Source organism: Phasianus colchicus, chromosome 15 (genome assembly GCF_987193195.1).
Source record: "Phasianus colchicus chromosome 15, bPhaCol1.hap1.1, whole genome shotgun sequence".
Lineage (NCBI taxonomy): Eukaryota > Metazoa > Chordata > Aves > Galliformes > Phasianidae > Phasianus > Phasianus colchicus.
Window position 1 is genome coordinate 838,232 of NC_143450.1, and position 26,545 is coordinate 864,776.

At 46.2% G+C, this 26,545-nt stretch overlaps 1 protein-coding gene and 2 long non-coding RNA genes across 11 annotated transcripts in view; 2 read left to right on the top strand and 1 right to left on the bottom strand.

Moving 5' to 3' along the window:
* Positions 1 to 15,361, top strand: part of LOC149915808 (uncharacterized) — a 32,796-nt gene extending 17,435 nt beyond the window's left edge. Inside the window, exons 3-4 of one of the 3 annotated variants that reach the window (XR_016471271.1) lie at positions 4,727 to 4,828; positions 15,027 to 15,361. This is a non-coding gene — a long non-coding RNA (uncharacterized LOC149915808). Of the gene's footprint in view, positions 1 to 4,726; positions 4,829 to 6,412; positions 6,805 to 15,026 lie in introns of those variants that run through there. The other 2 variants (XR_016471274.1, XR_016471273.1) reach the window with 2 other exon arrangements.
* Positions 1 to 26,545, top strand: part of NRG2 (neuregulin 2) — a 151,042-nt gene that overhangs the window by 45,313 nt on the left and 79,184 nt on the right. The gene's annotated exons all lie outside the window — the stretch shown is intronic.
* LOC116237748 (uncharacterized) lies at positions 18,767 to 23,524 on the bottom strand. The gene is made up of 3 exons (XR_004168803.2): positions 23,468 to 23,524; positions 19,082 to 19,243; positions 18,767 to 18,993 (listed from the first exon to the last, which is right to left on the bottom strand). It is a non-coding gene; the product is annotated as an uncharacterized LOC116237748 (long non-coding RNA).

The window sequence follows — 26,545 nt, forward strand, 5'->3', positions numbered from 1 at the left end:
ACTTCAGCCTGTCCCTGTAGGAGAGGTGCTCCAACCCTCTGAGCATCTTTGTAGCCTCCTATGAACTCTCTCCACCAGCTCCATGACTTTCTCGTTCTGGGGCTCCAGGCTGGGATGCAGCACTCTAGATTGGACCTCAAGAGGGCAGAGTAAAGGAGGACATTCCCCTCCCTGCCTGCTGCCTGCTGCCACCTCTCTGTTGATGCACCCCAGGGTTGGACTTCCAGGCTGCTGGAGCACACTGCTGGCTCATGTCCAGCTTCAGTCCACCCCCAGTCCTCCTCTGCAGGTCTGCTCTCATTGAATTCCTCTGCCAGTCTGGACACATGCCTAGGACTGCACTGACCCAACTGAAGCACCTTGCATGTAGCCTTGTTGAACCTCATTCAGTTTATGTGGGCCCACTTTTCAAGTCTGTCCAGGTCCCCTTAGATAGCATCCCTTCCTTCTGTCATAGCAAGTGCACGACTCAGCTTGGTGTAATCATCAGTAAACTTGGTGAGGGTACACTCGATTCCACTGTTGATGTCAGTGATAAAGATGTTGTCCCAGGACAGACCCCTGGGGGACACCACTCATCCTGGACATAGAGCTGTTGTCCATGACCTTCTGCTTGCAACCATTCAAACAATTCTTTTTCCACCAAAAAGTCCAGCCTTCAAATCCGTATCTCTCCAGTTTAGAGAGAAATTTTTCATCCTTATGAATAACATCTATACCTTCAAACACCTTTAGGACTGTAAATTGTTTGTGGTTCAAGGGGTGAATGCAGTGATGCTGACCAGGTGCCACTGTGCATGGAGGAGTCAGTGATCAGTGTCACAGTGACCTTGTGTGTGACAACTGAGCTGCATGTCTAGCATGGCCAAAGGACAGACTCAGCAGTTCACTGTCACAGAGAAGCTAGTGGATAGCTCCTGCTCGGTGCCAGTGATCACACCACCTTGTCTTTATTAACAGTGCAGCAAGAAATTCTCAAATTCTCATGTGTGAGCATCCTTTCAATTTGATAGATGCCCCGTCCCTGGAGGTGTTCAAGGCCAGGTTGGATGGGGCTCTGGGCAGCTTGGTCTAGTATTAAAAGTGGAGGTTGGTGGCCCTGCCTGTGGCAGGGGGATTGGAGATTTATGATCCTTGAGGTCCCTTCCAACCTGAGTCATTCTGTGATTCTGTGATTCTGTGCCATTTTTTGCAAGAAAATCATGTAATTGCTCTGGTGATCAAAAAGGACAAATCTGTACAGTGTTGCAGAAAGATCCATCTGGAATCTGTCCGATGCTGAGCAAATGCAGGGCTCCCAGCATCAGAAGGAACATGGGATTTACTCACTGTCAATGTTTCTCTTTAATTCTTTCTGATTAAAGTTGCTATTTAATTAAGCCATTTGCTTCTGGGGCTTTTGTACTGAGATCCCAAAAGAGCCCTCCTTCTTTTGCCTCACCTTCATCACATGCTATAGATCAGAACTCTAACTTCGTATTTTCCTGTGAGATCTGGAAGCCATTAGTAAGCCTGGAGCCAAGTGCACCCATAGGGTTATCAGGGGCAAAGGATTTGGGGATGGCTCAGCTCTGGTTTTGGAAGGTGAGTGTTAGGAATCTTGGCTTTGCAAAGGATTTGGACACACAAGTAGCAGAAAGGAAAACTAAGGCAAAGAGAGGGGAGCTGCTTTGCCCTGAGCAATGGATTGGCCTTGGGCAGCAATGGGAGTGTTCCCCAGTTTCTGCCTTAATTGCTGCTCTGAGACTGCCCAGTCCCCAGCATGAAGGTGGTCAGCGTTTGGACTCATAGACAAGGTCCGGTAAAGTATTTATTTTAAAAATAATTGCTTCTGAAGAAGGGGGTTTGTCAGCTTTAATTTACAGAGCTGAATGAATTATCACATTAGCACATAAGCAGATCATGACTAATATGGGAGAAGAGGAGAAGGAGATCTTACATGAGGAATAAAAAGTGTAAGAGTGGAGCAAACCTGTGTGAAAGGCAAAAGAGAAGATGCAGTAGGGTTGGGAGGAACATGGGAGGATTGTGAATTGGGCCTGGCACTGCCCTTTGCATATGGTGTATGTTATCTATCCGCAGCCTCTTAGGAGCAGGAATATCCAGCAGCCCAAGCCTAAGCTCAAACAGAGCCCAGATGAGAAGACAGGACAGGCAGACAGGAGCTTTCCTATCTCTGAACTTCCAAACTGTCTCCCACCCCCTCCGTGTCCCTTACAAGTTCCCTCTGCCTGGGGAATAAGGCCATAAATGACACAAAACTAAAGAAGCATTTATAGCAACTTCCCAGATGTACACGGTGGCTGTACCTCCAGTTCACTGCATGAGTAGGAGTGTCACAAACAGACCTCCAGGTCCTGCCAGGCTCTAGGGAAATGAGCCTGCAGGTCATTCAGAGTAAGCATACTTGAGTCACAGAATCATAGAATCATGGAAATGTTTGTGTTGGAAGGGACTCTTAAAGGCCATCTAGTCCAACTCCTCTACAATTAACAGGGACACTCACAGCTTGATCAAGGGCTCAAAGCCCCATCCAGGCTGACCTTGTGTGTCTCCAGGGATGTGACACCCACCACCCCTCTGGGCACTCTGTGCCATTGCCTCTATGCCCTTACTATAAAACTTCTTCCTTATATCCAATCTAAATTTCCACTTTTCTATTTTGAAACCATTTCCCCTTGTCCTGTGACAACAGACCTTGCTAAAGAGTCTGCCCCCTTCTTTCTTATTGTTCCCTTTTAGACATTGAAGGGCTGCTATTGAGTTTCCCTAGAAAAAGCTTAGACACAGGGTCCTTTTGTCTGCCTGGTTTGTTTGTGCTGTAAGCACATTGGATCCACACAGTCCCACCTGAAATCAGAGCTGTTGGAGCTATTAGATGTTCCCATAACAAACCAGTATCCTGATAACAGTGCAGCTCTCCCATAAATTCTTGCTCTGTGTCCAAGCACTTTGTAGCAGGTACCTCCAATCCAAGTGATCAACTTTTGAGTTTAAACATTTTTCTTAAGTCCAGGTTTCTGAGTTGTCTCATTCTGTAGTAATGTAGAGGTCCAAGAGAGGTATCTTCTCCCCATGATAGTTATGCACGTACGCTGCTCTGGGGTCTGAGAGGCACCTGAGTGCAACTTGAACAGAGAACAAGGGCAGAGAGGAGAGTGTTTTTCAGTGTTGCTGTTGGTGGACAGAGCCCTCAAAATCTGATTCCATATGGCAATATTTCATCTTCCTATAACTGCCATTACTGCTCTTTGTCATAGATAAATGCAATAGAATAAAACATCAAGCTTCTTTCTATAATTTCTTCATAGTTTTGTCTGCATAACACCATTGCCTCTTTAGAACATATTGCTAAAATTATTGCTACAAATTGGTTGCCAATTGCCGTAACACAGGGGTCAGTGAGAGGGGGCTTAGTGACGGCTGGTTGCATCTGAAATTCATTAGGAAGTCTTATCTTTTTGGGTAATGAAATTACATTGGAAGCAAGGTGCTTTGGATGAGACAAAATTCTTAAGTCTTGCGTCCTGGATTCCAGTGTGTTCAGGGAGCTGCAAATCCTAAGAGAATAGGGAAGGTCCTTAAAGAGAAGGGAAAATTGCCTGGGCCAGTCGAAAAGCACTGGTTCAAGCATTCTGCCTTGACTTTATGCAAAGTGGTATGAGGATGGCAGAAAGGCTTTCTTTTTAGTAGAGACTTAATATCTTCATGTTCTTCTTCTGTGTTTCTCACCCTTTGCATTAGTAACTTCATGCTTGGAGAGCAAATGCAGAAAAGCCTAACCTCTAGAAAGATGCTTTGGATAGGTTCACTCTCCTTTAGGGTTGGTCTGTACTCAGGACCAATTATATGAGCTCTTTGTTGGTCTTTATTTCATCACCTTCTCTGAAATGTTATTTAATCCTGTGCTTTTTTGCATCTGAAGTCTGGTGTTGCAGCAAAAAGTTATGGTATGACTTCTCAGTACTGCTTTCTCTCATGGTTTTTCCCTTTTCCTGGGATTGATGAGTTTGTGGAAGGATGGATGCCAGTGAATCCCAGCAATTCCCGAAGTGCTGGCTCAAATGTCAAGCCAGGTTGCATGAAATCTCATGGCAGAAAACTAGGTAAGGCTTTTTTGTAACCTTGACTAGAGCTGATCTTTGGCTCTGTGGCCCCAAAGTGGGAATTTATCTTTCCAAATGGTTTGGAAATTTCTAAATGATGTCTGCCTTGCACCAGTCTTCCTATGTTACCCATGCCTCTCATGGGGATCAGTAGAGATAATTCTGTTTTGCTGGCAATAATGGTTCCAGTAGAACCAGCTGGTTTAGCACCATCTGTGAAGAAACAAAGATGTATATTTCTGAATGCTTTTGCTGAAGGGGAAATAAATCAACCTCTTGAACTGAGCGCATGCACTTGCTGCTCTTCATTTTGTAATCTTCTGTGCTTCCTCTCTGTCCTCTGCTCATTGTCCACAAGTAGCTAACTCAACCCTTTGGCTAGGAAAATTGTCGTGTTGTCTTTTTAGATGACTAAAAAGAGAATGCTTGCTGTGAATATTTTAAAATATTTAACTACGTAATTGAAGTGTCCTGACTGTCAAGTAGTCAAATGCTGAATATACAGCCATCACAGTTCAACACCTCTCAAAACTGGGTTGTATTGATATGTGTTAAAGTGATATTCCCTTTATATGCTTGATCTGATGCACACCAAAGCCCAAGATGATTGTCTTCTGCAGATTTGTTTGGAAAGACTTCGCAGAGTGGGGAGCTGAATGTAGGCACTGTGATTCTCATTCTTTGTGTGTGCTGCTGCTGAGCTACTGCACTGGCAAAAAGAGGTAATGTTTACTTATGTTTATATCTGCAGAACCCGTACAATTTTACGTAAGAATAAAATAAATATTGTTCATTTGAACAACGCAGAATGTCTGTTATTCCGGGAATTTGAGAGAGGGGGTTGAGAAGTGCTGTGGTCAGTTTAAGTGGCTGGAGTCGTATCTGTTCTATTTGTCATTGGACTGAATCGCCAGGAGCATATCTGGATACGTTTTGGAATTGTTTGCTTACATGAGTGAATTCCTGTAATTTGATTTTACTTTCTGATAGGAGCAGATTTGTAGATATTCATCCTATCAGATCACTTCAAATGTTTTAGTGCTGGATGTCTGATCTTAGCCTTATCTCATACACTTCCCGGATCAGAGACTTGATAAAGCAGATGATAAAGAAATGCTTTGAGACGCATTTGTCATTGCTTTGCTTTGTGCAACAGTTCTGGGGGTGGGGAAGATGGGGAGTAGGGCTTCCAATACATTTTCCCCAAACAAGCAGGTGAGGGAGATATTGAACTTTGATAATCAAAACTTTCCTCTTAAAGCAAACAAACAAGGAAAGCCACATTAGTTGAGAGAAAAATGAAGTAATTGGGCTGTAAGAGTCCAGTAATTTTAACCATAGCAATTCTAATCATACTGCTTCATATATCATATTCTCTAGACTGGATTTTCTGGGTGGGATTCATGCAGTTCATTGGGAACTGATTTAGATTTGTTTGGATCATTTATTTTCACACAGGGTTTCTAAGTTTATATGCATGTAGTAACAAAGAAGCTGAAAAAATGACTAGCGATTTTGGGCAATCTTTCCCCAGCTCTAATGGGAATCTGATTTCTAGAAGGTGGTGGGGCTGGAGAACACCTTCCCAAGTGGAGGAATATAATAGTGCATCTCTTTGGAAATCAGAACCCTAAGACATCACTTAGACAAGAATGTCATTTGGATGAACGCCTTTGCTTCTCTTTATGGAGGTGGTGGAAGTGCTGGGAATGATGTTAAAGCATCCCTCGCCCATCTGGTAGATGGTTTCTGCCAATATATTGCCTGCAACTGAGCTCACCCCATGGAAAGAATGTCTGCTTAACAAAGGGGTCAAAGAGTGATGAGATGATGTCTTCTTATGCTCCTGGTATGTCTGCAGACACAGGGGCAGGAGAGGAACAGAAAGGTGGTTGTTCCAGTGGTGTTCTTGTCTCACTGAGGGGCTAGAAACAGCACTGCCTTAGTAGGCAGGTGTGTCTGCTATCTCTGGAACAACCTGGGGAGCTCAGCACTGCAGGGAGGCCAGAGGCAGGTGCTTTGTGCAGCCTCTTGAGGTCTGCTGAGGTAGCTCTGTTGAGATCTTATCCTGTGGGTAACTGGAGCAGTAAGAAGACAGAACTCAGTCATCAAAAGTGGGCACTAGACTGTATGTTCCTCTTTTGCTGATCACAATTGAGTGTGCCACGTGAGGGATATGACATCTGTGAGTAAATATTTCATAGAATCACAGAATCATAGGATGGTTTGCATTGGAAGAGACTTTAAAGATCATCTCATTCCAAGTCCCTGCCATGAACAATGTTGCTTTCTCTGCTTTTATGCAGCCTGAAAAGCTCACCAGCCCAAACTCTGCTCCTTGGTGCAGCACCAAAGAAAAGATAACTATTTTCAGCCTCATGGAGAGGAAGCTGGTGCTTGGGGCTGCATGTGGTATATCTGAGCATCCCGGCATTCTTCACCTCCCAGGGCAGCGCTTTCAAGAAGTCATTCCCTGTTGCACCTGCAGATAAGGGCAGAGAACTGTCTGGTGCATCCTTGAGGAACTGAAAGGGAGATTCGGAATTCCATCAATGGAGAGACCAAATCACAATGGTTACTTTGGAGGAACTCTTCTTTAGGTAGCCCTAAAAACAGGAAATGTGGGCCCAGGGTTTCAAAGTCAGGCATGTCTGGGTTGGGATCTCTCCAAAGGAGCAAAATTCAGGAGATTAGAAACACTGCAGAGATGTTCACAAAGATCCAGGCTTTGTCTTGTGTAAATTTGAAGGAGTGCTTATTGGACTAGAGACTAAAGCTGATTTAGAGGGTGGGAGAGCAGGATGGAAGGGGGCCCACTTTTCTCAGGATGAAAATACCAGCTTCTAATTGCCCTGCCACATATTTAAGGACTGGCTGTCCCACAGAGCTTGGTGCAGCAGCAGGGTGGGAGGATGGTGGCTTGGAGGGCGCTTGGGCATAGGAAATGCCCATTTTGGCTAAGAGACAGGGCTGTTCATAAGCTGCCGGTGTTGGTGGATTGTTTCTTTAGGTTATGGCGTGCCAAGTATTGTTTAGTTTAATAGCCCCGTTAATGGGATTATATTTGCCTGGACTATTACGTGAAGGAAAATTATTCCTACTTTGAAAGGAAAAGACACTTCAGTAGCGATGTTGCAAGACACACATCTGTCGTCAAATGCTGCTACTCAGCTCAGATGTCTCTGGGTCAGCGCCAACATTTCTCCTCTTGCTTTACCACTTGGGCCAAGGAGGAAACACACACACACACACAGACACGCTGGGCAAGCTTGCTGGGGATTTGCGTGCAGAGCCAGTGCTTAGGAGTGTTGAGGGTCTGTGCTCTCCATGGACAAGTCTGTGAGCAGAGGATATCACACTGGCATAAGGAGGCTACAGGCAGCTGGCACCGCAGTTGGGGTCCATCCGTTTGGCACTGGTAGCCTGGATAAAGCTGTGCCACCCCATACTGGTGAGCTTTGTGGATGAAGAGCTAGATCATGGGCTTTGCTGGAGCTCCTCCAGGGCATAAGTTTATGGTCCTCCCATGAAGGTCCATGGAGTACAGCTGGGACCTTAGTGCAGCACACAGCTCTCTCTCACTTGAAAGCTGCCTGTCTTGTTCCTCCCATCTCTGCCAAGAACATCTCTGTTCCTTTTGACAGTTGGCTACATGCTTCTGCTTTACTTCTGCCACCACCCAAGCAGGGTCAGGCATCTGCTGGCAAGTGTAAATTGTGACAACTTGACATATGGGGTAGAAAGTGTTGTTAGCAGAAGAGCCTGAGAGAAGTGGTTTTCAGTTGTGGAGCTCTAAACATTTTTTTCCCACTAGGACTGTGGGACTCATTTTCTGGCTTAGCTTATCAGCCATGAAGTCTGACTTTCTGAGCTATGTGCAGCAGTTCAGAAATCAAACATGGATAATTCTCCAGCAGCTAGCTAGAAGAACAGTGTAGCCTGCGACATTAGTCACTGATTTATGCCTGCCCTTTGGAGCACGGGTAGGTGCAGCTGTCGTGACCAGGTCTTCAGTAGAGGTGAGCCATTCAGAGACACGGCTTCTCAGCATGAAGTTGACTTGTTAGGTTACTGTCTGGACAGCTAAAAAACCCACCTAGGAATTAAAAAAATTGTATGAAAGTCTCCATAAGTTGCACTGTCCAGCTTTATAGAAGGGAACTAATACACAGCACACCAAGAGTTGACAAGTGGCTGGTGTTTCTAGATGGGTAAGAGTCTGGTAGTTCCTAGAGAAGCATGGGACATGCAAATAAATAAGAGATGCGGATACTCATGCCCCCTTCTTCTAAATGTGTTTCCTTCTGGGAGCTAGAGAAGAGTAGCAGGCAAAAAGGCTTCTTAACCCAAGCCTGTTCATCCTTCACATCACATGGGTACAGCCTCAGGTGAGACCATCACTGGATTGAATACTAAAAGCATGGCACTGCTTGCAAAATGACATGAGTGGAGAACTGACTCTAACCCTAACTCTGTAGAGTCAGTTACTTCATTTTGCCATGTCTGGGAAGAAGGCTGTGTCCTTCACTCTTTCTACAAGTGAGACAAATATTTCTGAAGGATGGCATAGCTCTGAAGTGGGTTGATGTGTACTTTGGAGTGGCCAACATGGACGTTGTAGTGACTCTGCTGACCAACTCAGTCAGCTGGGGTGATGCTGGGCTCACACGGCTTGAGGAGACTCATCATCCTTTGACTTCCCTGTGGGTTCCCAGCTGCCATGCTGTGTGTCGTATCAGTTATCAGGGACTGTCAGGATTCAAGGTATAGAAGCGACAGTGCAAAGCAAACCTACACAAAACCTCTAGTGCACAGAATTCAGTTGGGATGCACAAGTTCTGTATGGAGTGGACCTCATGAGGGCCCTGTGATCAGGACTGTGTGTCCCAGCCACCTTGTCCCAGAAGCAGCGAAGGCAGACACAGAACATGACGGGCAGGAAGGGCTGGTGATGTTTCCAAGACCAGGGCAAGTGGGAGACAGATTGCTTGTCAGACATTCCTGAATGTAGGGTGGGGAGTGCCACAGTGGCTGCCAAGGCTGGTCCGTCTGGCTCCATGGACTCTGCTCTGATGCATGCAACTGAAAGAGACGAAGGAGAGGGACCACCCTGAGCTGTCACCCTGCGCCTCTGAACCGTGGGAATCACATACGGCATTTGGGACACTGAGGGAACATGCAAGGCTCTGTTCTTTGACTGACTGTGATGTCTCAGGGCAGGATGGGGCCTCGCGTTACTTATGGGCATTACTAACTTAGTCATCTGCGCTGAATTTGTGTTTAAAATTAGCAGTTTACCTTTGGGGAACAAAAAGGACAGGGCTGAGTGGTGGGGTCACTCTAAGTTTCAAGCTTTAGTTAAGAAGAGAAGCAGAACATGTTGGCCATGCTCTAAACAGAGGCAGATGGGACAAGCATTTCCATTTCTTATGGATCAAATTATTCAGGGTCGAATGATTGCCAGGGAAGGTCATTATCCTTTCATTATGGCACAGAAGGCAGAAAAAACACTTCATTACATTAGACCGAATAATTGCAGGCAGGGTCCTGAAACAAATGCTCTGACTGGGGATAGCGGAAAGAAAAGGAATTTCGCCCTAAAAGTGGGAGGGAATGTATGGGACCAAGAAGTTATTTTGACAGAAATTCTGCTATGTCTGCTTGCATGTTTTGTAGACAGGGATACTCATTTCTGTCTACATTGATTTGATTTAATAGAAGTCTTTAGGTAGAGAAGAAGCTCTGTCATCTGGATAGGGGACTTTTAGCACTATAGGAAGGGAAGATGTAAATATTGTTCTGTGCCCTCTTAATCTCCTGTGTGCCAGGGTAAGGTTCCCAGCAGTATTATACATGACTTCTGTACTGCTGGAGGACTTGAATTCAGCCTGGATTGTACACTTTCACTTGAAAGTCTGGCCCTCTTGTCTTTCTTACTCTCTCCTGCTTACTTCAAGTTGAGTTGCACTCAGGGAGGTGTACTGTGAGGGACCTCCACCATCCAGCTGCCCCTGGGGCTGGATGTGGGGATGAAGTGAGGCCATGGGAGCATAGGCAGGCAACTCGTATTGCTGCAGTGCTGCAAAGGCTTGGTTTGAGCCTGCTTGTCTGCAAAGGCTGATCGAGTTAGCTGGGCTTTTGTGTACCTCAAATTTCTTGAGCATTATGTCTACCGGGGTTGAGCATTAATGATACCGGGGTTATCATTAGTGGGACTGTACTTGGTGGTTAGGGGGACTGCTGGGACTTGTGACTGCTTGGGCACCCAGAACAGGAGAGATTCTAAAACGCAAGTCATAGTATGTGAAGGTGGTAGCTGCAGGGGAGTGTGAGTGTCCTGCACAGAGCATAAAAGCAGATGCATTTTGTGTAGTGGGGCTGCTTGCTTGCCCTAAGTTCTCTCTCTGCTTATGTTCTTACCTGTGCTGGTTAGATAAAAGCCTACAGGGCTCTAAATCTGTGATTTAGACAACTGTATCTTTGATTGCTATGTGGACATAATGCAGATCATCGCACATGACCTGCGTCAGAGCCTGACATTTCTTCATATAAACTATTCAGCAGTTGTTTATAAATCTATTTGTAATCTCTAGCTGCTAAGATCAGCTAAGAAACAAACAGGAAGAAATGTCAAGTTCTTCATTGAATTATTTTGCAATGTATAATGCATCCAGGTGTATCTATGAATTGTCCCCTAGCCTGAGAAGCCTAAGATATGATTGCCTTCAGGCAAGTTTCAAGAAGCTCATACAGTTAATTGACATGGCATTCCAGAAAAAAAAAAAAAACACACACTCTTCTTGTTGTGGTTTGCTATGAGAAGGATTTTTCTCAGCCTTAATATCTGCAGGGAGTAGTTACAAAAGCAGTTGGTCTGTCATTAATGGGTGGAGAAGTCCTGTCTGACTGAGCAGCGTGTTCATTCTCCTCCATTAACTCTCTGCTGAGATCTACAGCTGGGCTGACCAAATGGTGTCGAAGTGTTTTTTTTTCTTTCAGTATATTCTTCTCTTCTCCTTCTTGAAGTCTTATAAACTCTTGGCTAACAGTGAGGAAGCCAGTGAAAGTAGAAACCGCTTTATGACATGCCTAGACCCAATAAAATAAAGACCACCAGGCCTCTCACAGCCGAACCCCTTTCAGAAATATCCAGGAGAAATATGGTTCAAATTAAATTTTATATGAACATTTAAATTTTCTTGTAGACTGCCATGCCAGAGATATCCCCATGGCTTAGACCCAACACACTAGTCTATTATCATGATCAGTTGTAAAAGTTCTTTTCTTACTGTGCTGCATCTGAGACACAAGGTAAATAAGTCAAAAGCTGAACTGAGAATTAAAACTGGAAATTAAGCCTGACATAAATTTCCTTTGACTATCACTGATAGTCCAGGGCATCCATTTCAAGAGTAAATTCCATTTTATTCTTTCATAAAGGTCCCTGAAGTCTCTTTTGAGGCCCTTACCCAGATTACCGATCTTAAGGGAAGATGATTGATTTGGGACTATTTGGACTATTTTCGTGAGCCCCTGCATGGGCTGCTGCATAGCTCTGTGGTGAGTGAGAAGTCTAGGTTACACAGGAGAAAAAAAATACATAATACATCATTTGCGACTGACCGCTTAGGCTGGTTAGATCCTGTCCATTGGCACAACCATCCCTGCACTGCTGTGCTCTGCTGATTGTCTTGTGAGCTGTGATGCACAAAGTGCTGTTGGGCTGTTTCTCTAAGTGAAGGAGGTTGTGTTTGGTATAGAAGGAGGGGAAGCAGATGGGGCATTTGGGCGGGGGATGTGAAAGGAAGGAGTGTCGTGGCAAGCTTGCCATTTGCATGTAAGCAGTCTTTCATCTCTATGTGTTGGGGCGTCACTTGGCTTGCTCTGAATGAGGCTTGCCAGAGAACTGTGGTGGGACCTCATGACTCCAGAGGTAACTGAGGCCTTGCTGACGCTCCTTCTCAATGTGGGTGCATTCGTGGCGGGCATGTGTTAGCTCTACCTTGTCCAGTCCTACCCAGCTCTTCTAAAAAGACATTTCAGTTCCTAACTACATGGATGGGTCAGTCACAGGCCTTGGTGCACGCTTGGGACGTGGGTGTTGTAGCACTGGCTGCTTGGATCTTGGAAAGGAAAAACTGAGAGAAAAGTTGCAGTGAGTTGAAGAGAAATTGAGAGTTGAGAGAAATCGAGTGCTGGGAAAGGGCAGAGAGGGTAACTGTGGGCTAAGATAGCCCAGGGAAATTTTGGAAGCTGAGCAAATGAGACAAAATGAAAGACCAAGTCAACCATCTATTACCAACAAGCCAAAGAATCCTTTTGCCTATCCTAAATATTCTTTCAACTCTCAGTTGATACTGAGGATTTGTATTTGTATTTGCTACAACAGAAGAGAGGTAGCTTCTTTTGGCAACATTTGCTGTTGGGAAGGAAGTTTGGTTGGTGTACCTGCCCAAAAGGATGCCAAGTGTTGTTGCAGATTTGCACTGCCCTTCCCTCCTGGGCCTTTGGTGATCACATATGACCCCACTTGAAGTTTCATTTGAAGAAAAAAGTCTCACTTGAACGATATGCTGACACATTTTGTACCTCTGCTCTTGTCTGTGTCTGACCCTCCTCCAGCTGCTCCGTGTGAGGCTCCCACTCCTGCTTGCAGCGCTGTTGCTGCAAGGTTAGGCTGTTATTTTTTTAGAAGTCATTTTGTGGCTTCCTCAGCGTTCCTTTGATTTCTCTTGTCTGTTGGGAGGGAAAGTTCCTGAATCCCACTTTTCAGGGCTGTTGGCCAACCTTTGTGACCCAAAGCCCTCCAAGAGCAGTGCTGACTTACATCAGCCTGGCCTGGCCTCCTGCAGACATCGCTCCCTGACAGCACGATCCTGGAGGAGCTGCAGCCTCAGAGAGTTCCCTTGGTCCTCAGCCTGGTTCTAATGCTGTGCCCCCAGAAGGCAGTGGCACACATCTGCTATCTGTCCTTGCTGTGCCACCTGGAAGCATACCGGGATCTCCAGTCAGATTTTTGGCCATTAGCCTTGCAGTAGCTCAGAAGGTCCATTCTGGCAAAGTCTGGTGCTGGGCTCATCCAGGCCTGCTTAGTTTGTCCTGCCCTGCCACATCAGCCAGATGAAAGCAGGGTACAGCATTTGCGTCCTAATGTGCAAAGGCTCCTTCTCTTCAGAGTGGGAGTGCTCTGAGCTCAGGACCTTGTGCATGCTTGTGGTAGGAAGCTGAGTCTGAAGAACAGGCTTTGGTTGGCGTTTAATTGCACAGGCAGATGAGTCTGGCACCAGGCAGAAATCCTGTGATCTCCTCCTTGTGGCCTGGACTGTGTTGCAGAGAGTGCGTACCCGTGGCACAGGGTGAGTGAATGGACCCTGCAGGCAGCCAGCAATGGGACAGCACAGTTCTCCATGCTGTCATTCTGAGGCCCTGGGCAGCACCATGAGCCTGACAGATGAGCAAATTGGATGGGAGAGGTTCCAGAGCAAAGGCACCTTTGCTGAGGGGAGACAGCAGGGGAGTGTGAGTCAGCCTGGAGACAGTGCTAGATCTGCTCCTGACCAGAAAGAAGGGAGAAAATGAATACAATATTTGCAAGGACTTCAGGAATTGTTCCCTTGTTAATGGAACTGCAATTTGTGGAAATATGATGGAGGGTGAAGGTCTGCAAATACTTAGAGAAATAATGAGCATTGTAAGCAACAAGCACCACAGGGGAGTATGAGAAATAGATTGTACCAGACAGGCCATTTCTGCATAATTACACAATTAGTGGACTGGGGAAGACAGTGGATAACCCTTCGCAGTGTGTTGTGGTGTGGTGTAGACCTTGCTGGAGACTGGAGCACCAATTAACTGGAATAGCTCGCAATATGGGAAGAGGATTGATGGAGGGAGGAGTGGCCGCACCGAGCACTCATCTGGCAAGGGTGAAAGGGGAGATGATGCCCTGGCGAACAGCCTCTGCTTTGCTATGTGTTGTGCAGATGGCAACATGGAGGGAGTGGGGAAAAGTCCCACGTTGGGATCTCAAAAGGGCATTGCAAATGCCTGAGAGAGAAGATAATAAAAGATGAGACGGAGAGTTTTGACAGTGAGCAGAAAAGGATAATCTCAGTTTTAAATCTGCAAGAAACACTGCTATTACCTTTGGGCAAGAACAATTATAGGCAGAGCTGTGTAATGAGAAGGAGCTGTTTGGGAAGCAGTAATTCTGAGAGAGCCCCGGCTGTGTGAGCAGATTACAAGCTCAGTAGCAGACTGTAATACCAAGCAGTGCTGATCTCTCTGCTCCCAGGTATCTGCTGGTGAAGGAGGCAGCCTTGTCTGTGCAATCATGACCAAGGCAGGAATGAATTGGCTTTGACCTAAGGTAGAGAGAGGTCAGTAGGCTGGTGAAGGCAGGAAGCCTCCTTTTGGCCTGAAGGAGCCAAATATCTGGAGTGGCTGTGAGAAGAGAAAGGCAATCAATGCATGGAGATGGCTCCTCTTGTGCTTGTCCAAGAGCCAGCTTGTTGAAGAGAAAAATTTGCTGCTGCATCTTCCCTGCTGCAAATTCATGAACAATTCCTGAGGCTTTTCTCCTTTGGGTTAGAGATATTATGCAAAGAAAATGCTCTCTGCATTGAGCTGATCCTAAAGCAGCCCCAAGCAGGCAGAGACTTGATTTTCTGTGTCCTCAGCACTCCCATGAAGTCCTGGTGGGATGGAGGATGCCTAAGCCTTACCTGGATGAGTAGTCAGTGTCTCTTTACTCTGAGTACTTACCGGAAGCACCAGTGATTCTGTCCTCACTTTCTTCCCCACTCAGCCTCTGAGGCCAGCCTTCTGTGCTGAGCATCACCTGTCTTCTCTGGTCCCTGTCCAGGGAGATCATGCAGCTATTCTTGTGATTGCCTTAGCTCCTTCTCTTTTTTCCCACAGGCAGAACCCCAGACACCTGTTTCTCTCACTGGATCATGACGAGCCGAGCTGGCAGCTGTGGCACTGCTCTGTTGCTTTCTGCCAGTCACACAAAGCAATTGGTACAGATGGCCATGGTAGTGGTGCCAGCAGAGCCTCCTTAGGAGTACGCATTCTCTAGTGTTGCCTCACCATGGGATGGAGATGTCATCAGCACTTTCTTCCCTAAAAAGACTCCATGATGAAGGGTGGTTTTTTTTACTCCTGCATTGAATTCAACGTGGCAGATCCAATCATTTTGTTTCTTCAGGCACATTTCAACCAGGCAAATACAACACAGACCAGCACCTGTCCTATGTAATGTAGTCAACGATCTGATTGTGTTCTCTACTCACAGCACAGCAGTCAGTGATGTGTCTGCTTTTCTTGGTCTTATGAGGTTTCAGAAGATGTTTCTGGGGAAGAATCCTTTCAGTCAGATAGAGATGTAATCTTTAATTGCGTAATTAAACAATATTCTGTAAAGCAGAGCTTAGGTATTACAGCCAGGGTCCTTGAGCCTTTCAGAGTGGTGAGACTCGGTCGGTATGGCACTGATAGGACTTTGCACAGGCACTTTCTGGTGCTGGCACAGAACCAGACTGAAACAGAAGCCATGCTGAGAGGAGACTGGGCATCCCCTGCTTCATGGAGCTTTGTGAGCATTTTCCCATCCTGCCCAAGATCAGGTCTCTAGAAGCTACAAGAGCAACTTTTGATTGTTCTTGTCCCAGAGGGCCTCAGTCTTTCCTGTCCCACCTTTCTCCTATCTTAGTTGTCTCTGACTAGTAGAACAAACACATCAGATGTGCCTTTTCTCCCCTTGGTCATTGGCTTTATCTTATGACTTGGACACACTTTTGCTGAGCATCTCCTGGCTTTGGGCAACAGGTGTTGGATGGTAGGGCTAAGGAGATAACAGATATGTGCATGATGGATCAGGATACACAAGTTAGCGCATCACATGCCAGCAGAACCTCCTGTAGACCTCCTTATGTCATGTATGGACCTGGCACAGTGTGTGGCAGCAGATCACTCAAATCCACTCAGGTGAGCAATGTCCACATGCAGGGGCTCTGTGACTGCTTACATTCCTCCAGTGTGAGACCGACTCATTGCATAGGCAATGGGCTAAGTGGTGAAAGTTTCATCCTATCACTTCAATGCAAACATTCCTAAAAGTAACTTTCTGATTTCTTTATGGGAGGCTGTAACCTGCTGGGACCTTCAGCGCTCCAGCAGAGTTGTGCCCAGAGAAAATGAGAACATAAGAATTCATGGAATTTTCCCCCAGTCCTCTCGGCCTTTTCTGGCCAGACATACTTGAAAGATTTAGAACTAGCGATGCCTGCAGGAGGCCCTGCTCATTGGTTCTGTGTGAAAATTGGTATTGATTGCAGGGGCATCATGGTGAAAAGGAAGATATAAGCCCTTGGTTATATCCAGGCTGCTGCTTCCAAGGAGCAGGTGAAGCCTTCATCCAGGCTCAGTGCTGGTGCCACCATGGCTGTGGTGGGTGCCTGCGGTCATTCTGACTATCAGTAGGGTAAGCACAGCGGCCAGACTGGCTGCTGCTGGGTCATGGCCATGGTGATGCACTGCACAGAAGTGCTCCCAGCAGCCATCTCCTGCAGAAAAGTGCTGTCTGCCCCACGTCAGGCTTTCACATGAAGCTGCAAAACAGAGGCTGGGCTTGTGACTGCTGTCATTAATGTCTACAAGGCAGGTTTGCTGAGCGTGGTGGGAGTGGAAGAGGTCATCTCTGGGACATGAGTCAGCACTGGCTTTGCTTTCATCCTGTCTGCTTATAGAGGCAAATGCAGCCAGGTTTTAATAAGTTGATAACACTCGCTAACTTCTGTGAGCAGAAATGTCCACGATTATAAAACATAAGTGCTACGTGATAAATCATGTCAGGATGAGGATTTCGTTCCTGAAGCATGAATAGGTAAAGAAGATGCAAGATGAAATATACCCAGCCTGGGCTGGCTGGGTAAGGTCTCTGTCTGTCATCTGCAAGAGCTGTGCTGTTACAGTGCTGTTTGCAGTGCAGTGGGAGTAAGGACGGGCTGGGGAGCATCAATCTGGCAAAATGCCATTTGTACAACAGAGAGGCATCAGCTGTTGTTCAGATGGAATTTACATGTGCCTTTAGAGAAGAAATAAATAGGTGTACTTGCTGTGTGTTTTTTTTTTGTTACCTGAATGGCAATATATGGCAGCAAGTGGTGCAAAAAGGATGATATTTTTCATTTAAAAATAGATTCCAGCAGACAATGATGTAGCACAGCTTTTATTGAGCTGATGATGCGGCCAGTGCCAAAAGCCTTCCTTCTAGCACCAGAGACTTGATTGGAGTAGATAACCTTGGGGTTTGGTTTTGACCGTGGTGCTGGAGGTGCTGTCTGAACCTCAATGTCAGGGGAGCTGTGCTGCTTTCCAATAGATAAGCTTCTCGTTTATCTCCAAACAGCTGCCCCTCCAGCTTAAGGTGGACAGGAGCTCGAGCTTTGCTGCTTTCATGATGCCATCGTTTTTCTGTCAAGCCTGCAGTGTTATGTACAAGCAGGGTAATGGAGAAACAGTATTCAGCATATTGCCTTGATAAGGCAAAAGGATGCTGATAGGTATGGTCCTGCAGCGCCTTTCCTTATTCTACTTCTCTAGAAATAATGTGTAAGTATTTCTGGCTACCACCAATTTTGTGTCAACTGCACTGTTAAATGGGAGGTGGCAGTTCCAGGATGGACCACGTAGTGTGGCACAGAGGTTCCCCTGAAGATGATGGCCACCTCCTGGTGATAGCAGTGAGAGCAGAGTTAAGTCAATACCAAAAGCTTTTGAGAATGCTCCGATTTAAAATGGGTCATTGTGCTCCCAAGACTGCTGCCATAAATACAGTCCCAGAAGCTTGTAGAGCGTGTGCGCCTGCCTTTGCTTCTGAAATTTGGAGACCGGAGGAGCTGGGGTGGGCTTGCTGGCTGGGTTTCAGCAATATCAAGTCGCACAGATGGGTTAGCTCTTTGTTGCCTTTTTTTTTTTCTAATCTCCATCCGGCAAGGGGCTGTTGTATTAGTAATTTTTTTTCCAGGCAGACCTTGCTGTTGCAAGCTACGCTGTTTTCCCCTGGAGAGCACACTGCTGTTCTGCACTGGGAGTGGTGCCTTATATCCTCCCAGAAAAGAAGGCAGAATGCAATGCAGCAGCATGACTCTTAGCTGCGGACTCCGTTCTCCACTGAGCTGAGCTGGGATTTCTGTTCGAAGAAGTCACTTTACAGCTGCTGACTGCAATGGATGCTGTGTGTGGGAAGAGGTAGGGAGGTTCTCTTTCACCTGGTTCTGCCCTCCTGGGGATCATGACAGAGTCCAGACTTCTTAGGTTAGCATATAGGCAAATTGTATTGAAGATAAAGACGTTCTGCCTGGTAAACTCACTGCTGCTCGCAGTGTGGCAGTGTGTTGCAAAGTCGCTACGCTGAATTTCATGTGAGAATCAGCTGTGCTTACGGTATGGCTCAGTCTTTTATATAATTACATCTCCTGCTTCTTAATCTTGAAGTTGTACAGGAATTGTAAAAGCTAGGAAAAAAATACATGCTGGTAGTGTTTCGGGTTGTAACTCTTGCAAGACTGTTTAAAAAAAGAAGCACTAAGTGCTATTTTAGAACGAAGTATTAAAGTACAGCCATTAAGGCAAACTGTCAGATGAGGCACTTGGGACAGCACGACTGAAATACCTTTCAGATTTTAGGTTTTATTATGTAAGTGTATTCACGTGAGGACTGAAGTTGCTTACTGGATTTAGCCCATATGTTTGTGTGTCAGGATTATTCAGGAGTGTATTCCATACATCTGTGATGCTAAAGCTGGATCTAGAGGGGTGGATCCTTGCCCTGGGACAGAGGCCAGCCTGCTGGATAAGATAACAGGACATACAAGATGTGCACCTGCCAAGACAAAAATTGTTATGCATATAATATTCCATGTCTGCCACAGGTGAGGCTGTGATCACTGCCAGAGTACAAAAATACCCACACTGGGTGTTGCTGGTGGTGTTACTCCCCATCCTATGTTCCAGGCTGCTTGTGGCAGTGGTGCCATGCTAGGCAATTGCACCTCTGCTTCTTGGACCTCGGGCATTTTCATCTTCTGTTGCTGCAGCTGTGCATCACGGTGGGTAGCTTCACCCTCTGAGCACTGTTCAGTGACAGAAAACGCTTGATTATTCATTAATTTGAAAGAAGAAGGGGGAAAAAAAAAAGTGTGTCTGCTGCAGTGTTAGCCTTAACAAACCTCCCCCAAGCAAAAGTGTTTGTAAAGATGATTCCAAATAAACATAGACTTTGTGCCTTTAACTAGAACCTGTGGTAAAAGATATTTCAAGATGAAAATAAAATTACAGAAGAAAGGAAAGGAGGGAGGGAAACATGCTAGCAATAGTCCTATTACCAGCAGTAAAGCATCACAGTGTCTCAAAACTGCACTAGGATCTAATGCTAAATTATCATACGGAAGTAAGAGAAGACTGTTTGGGCCTTATTATGTCTGATGGGTGCTGGCTTATTCACTGTAATGGCTGAATTAATCACTGGTGGTTGACATGGGGCCAGTGACCATGTGACGGGGTTCCATTCATCTGGGCTAGCAGGGGCGGCTCCTCAACATATATAAGACACTCCTGAGCATTCAAAGAAGTGGATTTCCCAAGACTGAAGAAAACTGAATGAAATGGATTGAGTGTTAAACATTCACAGGAAAATGTTGGTAAAGACAGAGAGCTCTTTGAGTAGCTGCCAAGGCAGTTGAAATTTCCGAGTCAAGAAAGAGAACAGGTTTGGCTAATAAGCCTTCTAGCTTGGTAGCAGTGAAAGCAGCAACTGGAACCAATAAACATGAACAAATTTAGAAAAGAGAAAAATAGGTAGAAATACACATGCATCTGGAACTACAGATTATGGAAGGCAGGCTATAAACATCAAGAGGGAAATTTCCTCTCCGGCACAGCTACAGAATTAAGAAGCTCTAGAAATATATTAATAATGTGGAGTATGGTTATGAGTCAATTACTGAAATAAACACAAGAAAATTGGCATTTGCAGTGACTTGGAAGGTACTAACAGGTCATCACTATATCCTGCATTTGGAAAGAAACCATATGGTGGGCTACTATCCTCTGACTGAAACTCCACAGAGGATATTTACCAGTGTATATTAGGCTCAAACTCTGAAGCAGCAGGCTTGGTAGCTTTTATCTAAGAGTTCAAAGCAAGTTTGCTTAGGTTCTCTCCCACATGTACCCATCGGCTTCTCATAACACTATATAATACACTCAGCGTGGTGATGTCCTACATTCCAACAGGAAAATAATGGAACGTAAATGTTGTAAGTTTTCAAATGTATCACACATGCAGGAAAGGAAGTTCAACTCGCATGTACCAAAAAGTCATTTCTGGCAGGCAGACTCTGTTCTGTGCGGTGTTTCTGGTGAGATCATTGTCCCCAGCAAGCTGGAGCAGAACATGAAGTCACTGATGGTGAAATTAGCAAGGTGACATGGAGACTGATGGCGTTTCAAGCGGCAGTGGGAAGAAAGAAGCAGGATGTGAGTGGCTGGTGCGCTGTCTGTTTTTGGATGAAATGAAGCTTTAGCACAGAGCGAGATGCTGTGAAGGAGCAAGAAATTCATCCTGGCTAGAGACCAGAGGAACTGAGTCCTTCAGAGGTGGGACTTGGTGGGAGCAACAATAGAAACATGGCAGAACAGATTTCCTCGTAAATGCAGAGGCTGAAGTTGTTAAGATGGGTAGGAAGAGATGGTTGCAGGGATTTGACTCTGTTTTTGCCTCTACACAAAAGACAATGGAATAGTGCCTGTTTTCTGTGTTCTTAGCTTAAGTAGGATATTGCAAAATGGGATAGCCACAGATATGATCCCTGAGCTGGAGAAACAGCCGTACAGCAAGCAAGGAAAAAAGCTTCATCTGTTTAGCTTATCAAAAATAAGATTGAGGGATAACTTGATTACAGCGTGTAAGTACTTCCATGGGAGAAAATACCAACTGCTGAAGGGGTTTTTAATCTAGAGGAGAAAACAGAGTAAGAGACAATGGTTGGGCAGTGAAGCCAGATATTCTACTTCAAAGCAGGCAAACATTTCTAACAATGAGGGCGTTTAACCGCTGGGGAAGATCCCAAGGGAGCTGATAGCTCCTTCATTGCTTGATGCCCATGCGCCAGAAGGGAGTGCTTCTGGAAGATGTGCTTGACTCACGCTGGATTTAATTCGTGGATAACCAGATCGACTCTGCTACCCGGTATCTTATGGCTCATGGCACTTTGGCCCTTTGAAGCCCTTAGCTGCATCTGGGAGTGAATTGGCAGTACTCTGGGGCTTTCCATCTGGGGATCCCAATGGACTTTTGGGGTGATGTCAGCACAGCCTGCCCTACAGAAGGGGATTGGGCTGTCACTCATCATGTGTTGGAACTGTGGAGAAGGGCTTTTTTCATTCCCAAGCAGATGAGACATGGGCTTAATCAGCCACATAGAGCTCCCAGAGAGGGAGGACAGATACAAGAAATGCAGGTAAGGGTCTCACCAGCTATTGCTACCTTTTAGAAAGACCTACTGGGACAGCAAAGAGCTGGATGCAAGGCCAGATGAAGTAGCTCTGATTTATGGTGGGACCAGCAATACGAGGAGAAAGGTGAACATAATCCCTCTGCTGGGTTGAAGCAGAATGAGAATGGGTTGCAAGCCTCTAGTGCTTTCCCTGGACCCCACAGCTTCTCACTGATCGCTGAGGTCTGAACCTTGGAAGTTGTCCCAAACACTCATTTCTGCAATATTCCAGAAGCTGTTCAGTACTTATCTGCAGTCAGAAGCAGAGTCAGCAGTGGCAGAACACCTCTGGAATTAATGTGTCCATTACACTCATAGGAGAGTTGCTCCCATCCTGCAGCACTGCTCCCCTGGCCCTCCCACTGAACCCAGTGCATACTTCCAGATAACTGGGAGCAGTGAGCAAACGGTTAAAGTTCTGCTTCTCCACCCAGTGGTGGGTGTTGTCTGTGTCAGAAACAATATAAGAACAGTCGGAAGTTGCAGCTGGCAAGTAACATTTGGAGTAGCAGTTGTGGGGCATATAGATCTGGTGTGGACTGTCTTTTCCTGAGACTGTAAACAGTTGTGCAGAATGTCCGAGAGCAAGAAAAAGGGGAAAGGAAAGAGCAAAAAGAACAAAGAAGGGAAAAAAGGGGAAAGAGAACCTGACCCAGGAAAAGGTACTTCCCATTTTTAACAAATTTTACTTAAAGGAAGAAGAGAGAAGCAAGACAGTCAGCGGGAAAGTACTTGTGGGTTGCATGAATTGGTGCAAATGATAGGGAGCGACTCTCAGGCAAGTGTGCAAATCTCTGCATCTCATTCATATTACATGCTCTTATAGGTCTACTTTCTTCCTGAGCTTCTCTGCTTTTTTAATATTCGGAGCCCCAAGAAATCAGGGCAGTGTACTCTTTAAATTCAGCTCCTGCCACAGTGCTATGTAATTGAGGGGTGTTGCGTTCATTCTCTGGGGGCTATAGTGTGCTATGTTCTGTTGCTTGGTGGGTTGTTTCTTTGCTTCTTCTTGAGGTAAATATCAAAAGCCACTATTTTGGAGGATCATAGGGACTGCTTCTTGAGACAGATCAACTCTCTTACAGATTTAATTTAAGTTATAGTCTCACTTTTTGAGGTAACTGCATTAAGTTGCAGATAAAGACATGGATGATAAGCCTTCTCTCTGCTGATATGCTTATTAGCAAAATGGAGCTGTTCTTTAGAGAAGATCTGACTGTTCCTTGCTGAATGAGCAAGGCAATGCTTAAGATGTTGCTAGGATAAAATGTTTAGATTGCCTCTAACTGATAACGTTTGATTCCTGAGTAAATGGGGAGTGGAAGCTGAGGAAATGTGAGAACTGTCTTGGAGAGATACAGGAGATTTGATGGTAATGCAGAGCAGTGGTATTTCGTTCTCTGTCTTGGTATCAGGGAGGGATTATCCCTGGCTGTTTCTTATCTGTAGTTTATCTGGCAATGTATTTGAACAGAGCAGCAGCTCTGTCAGGACTTTTGTTTTATCAGCATTAAGAGAAGTTACAAGCTGGACCAGGTTCTGGAGCAATCTGGCAGACAGTTCAGCTCTCAGCTTGCCTGGATGCAGCTCTGTGCTTGGTCCTGATGCCATGACACTGTGCGACTGCTTTGGCTTCACACCAGCATCGCTGCTGGCAGGATGTGCCCCTGTCCTGTTTCATTCTGTTACTCTGAGCACAGAGCTCTGTTCAGCTCTGTTGTGCCCTGGGCATGGGCTTTTCCGTGGCTCTGCCGTGATCTGCCAGGATGGCAGCGGGCACAGATGCTGTGGCAGGCTGACCTGAAGCGAGGTCTCCTGCTTATGACATCAGAACTCGGCTGCTTCTGTGGAATTTGGGAGGAGTCTTTTGGGATAGCTTTGTGATGGAGAGCTCAGAAGCACCGAGCAGAGAGAGCAGCTGCTTGACAATGGTTGGATCTGCCCAAGGGGTTCTGCAACGTGCAGGAGCAGGGGCTGCCTCACCTCACAGACATCGGCAGGATGGTCCTGCCTCTTACGTGCATGGATGGGATGGGGACTGCCTGAACTGTGGGCATCTCCTCTACTGGGAGCAAGATGGAGGGGCTGGAGGCTGAGCAGATAGGGCACAGCTGGGCAGTGAGGATGGCGCTGCTTGGGCTCGGCCTCGGGTCTGCAGGGCTGCAGCTGGGCCCTGCTGTGCCTCTGCCGATGTGGATTCCAGAGTGGAATCAGAGGTGATTGCAGTGATTCTTTCTGTACTTCCACCGAAGAAAATAAACCTTCTGGGTTGGACTTACACAGCATGAGCACATTACTACACCTATTACTAACTGGATTACTTACACGCAGTCCACTCCTTGCCTTGTATTGCTGCAGTGATTGCCCGCAGTTTGCTCTGTATGGTCATCAGAGGAAGATGGTAGGTTGCCTGTGGTTCTTCTCAACCAAATCCCACTTTGATTTGGGTTAGCTGGGATTGGTGGAAGCTGTGAACACCTTTTCTCATCACAGGTCGCTTTTGCTACATGGTCTAATGGGCATGTGGTGATGGTTTCCCAAGAGGACTTTTAGAAGAGAAGAATTCCTCCCTCAGTACACTTCTGAGCAGATGCCATGATCCAATCCCACTATGTAGATACTCCAGGCAGCTGATTATCCCATGGACACTTTTTTTTTCAGCTTGTGGCTGTGCCTCTGACTGCTTTTCTGGCATGCTTGGGCTGATGTAAGAGCCTGGGGCTGGCACAAATCAAGCAGCTGGCATGGCACTGCAAGGGGAATTGGTGTACTCTTTTCCCAGACTGTAGTATTTCCATGCAAATGAAGCATGCTGACCCCTCTCAAACCAGGAGGCAGAAGAGGAGCCAACAAAATGTTTAACCGGACTCAGGCGACACAGACAGGAGCATGCATTTCAGATTGCCAGCACAGAGGAGGTTCAGGGGATGATAGGATGGAAGATTTCCTTCCAAGGCCCATCTTTAACCTAAATTCACATTTTTATCCCTTTAGTTGTGAAACTGTAGCAAAAACTGCCACTGCAGATGTAGCCAGTGGAACAGCCCTTGGAGGCCTCCAGAGGGAGATGGTGTCCCCCTATGAAGAAGCACCATCAGGATCTCTTTCAGATGTCTGTAGCTTACATCAAAGCATAGACAGGCAGTGTCCCACTGAGCACAGGTTGGAAGGCACACCCTGCAGTTCCATGGTAGGCTTTGGAGAACTGGGCCAAACCTACCAGTACCAGTGCAAAAGCTCAGAACAGGGGACCAAACACAGGCAGTAGAGCAGGAGGCCAATGCGCCGGCCTTGACAGCACGGTGAGTGAACAGTGCATTGGAAAGGGAAGGGCTGTGAGGCTGGGCACAGCCTGTGTTTCATCTGTACTTCTGTGAGGTGGCTCACGGAGAAAAGACCAGAGAAATGTTAAGCATCTGGTTGGTTAAATTCCCCAGCAATTCCAGGCATTCTCTTTTATTTTGACTTGGTGGTGAGGAAAACATTGTGTGTGCATAGGGTTTTTGTTGTTTGTCAGTGCTAATAAGGACAGCAACACAGGAATTGTGCCATTGTCTTGAACTGCCCATAGCAAAATTAGTACTGGAAAACAATTTGGAGAGCAGGTGAAGAGTCTTTGCAGAAACTCTTGTGTTTCAGTAGGAACCAGGCTGACCTCAGTTCTCAGATGAGTCAAGACTTGGTAGAAATGTTATGTGGGAGGGTGTTGTGATTGAAATTCCAGGGATCTCATAGAGGAAGGACCCCCTGAACAGGAGCCAGTGACTGAATGGCAGCACAAGCAGGTGCCTGCCAGCCGGGGCGCTCTGAAGCCTTGCCATGCTAACACTGGGCTCCGTGAGGATGGGAGGTCCCTTGCAGATGGCAGATGCGGGTTTTGTGGCAGAAGTTCATTCTATTGGAGTTACTCAACAGGACTGCAACCAAAACGATTGCTTTGCGCTGGTACCTCGATGAGCTCTATCCACGTTGCAGGATGAACACACTCTTGATTTGTTCTTGTCTTCTGTTTGTAGGAAAGATTCCAGTTCCAAGGAACTCATAGAAAGATTAACCAAAAGGTTTGTTTACAAGAGGAATAACCCACAGCGGATATCCTACAGTAGCAGTTTTGTTTTCTGTAAACACCCAGCCATACAGGGTGCCAGATGTCAGCTGTGCTGCAGGATCTGGCCACATGCATCTTGTCACTAGAGCATTTCCACTGGCGAAGCTAATGGGTTGTTGTTCCCATTGCCGTGTGGCTGTGAGTACACATGTGGCCAGTTACCACGGATCAGCAAGCGTGCAGTAACTTGCAGAGCTTTGGGAACAGAGGGGGTCTGACTCACAGGCTCCAATGATTCATACTGGGGTAAAGGAAGAGGTTATTTCACCCAGCTGCTTTCTGATCTCTTTTTGGTTGAAGCCAGCCATTCCTGCAGAATGGACTGGTAAATGAGAAAGTAGCTCTGTTCCTCTGCTGCCCGCGTCGCACAGTGCCAGGTGTTAATACAAAGAGTAAGGCTATGGGAAAGACACCCAGTCAGGCTGAGAATGACCCTTCTCTCCATTTGTGCAGACCCTACTCTCCGTTCATGCACACTAGAGAGCCGGTATCACCCAACAGAGAGGCAGGATGGAGAAGAGTGGTGTGCTAGTAAAAAATCCCTCTATAGATCCAAAAGTTTGTGAGTCAGAGCCCTAGGCATACTCTTTCAATCCCTGTTTGGAGGAGAATGTAAGTAACCTGGGAAAGGCAGTCTCTGTTGAGAGGGGGAACATCTGGAAAAGGGCTGAGCACAGCCTGGCTGCTGACCTTTGGGGTCATGCTCTTTGCTCATTCTCCTGCTTTTGTTAATGTGACAGGTTCCAGCTGCAAAGCAGCTAGAAGAAAGC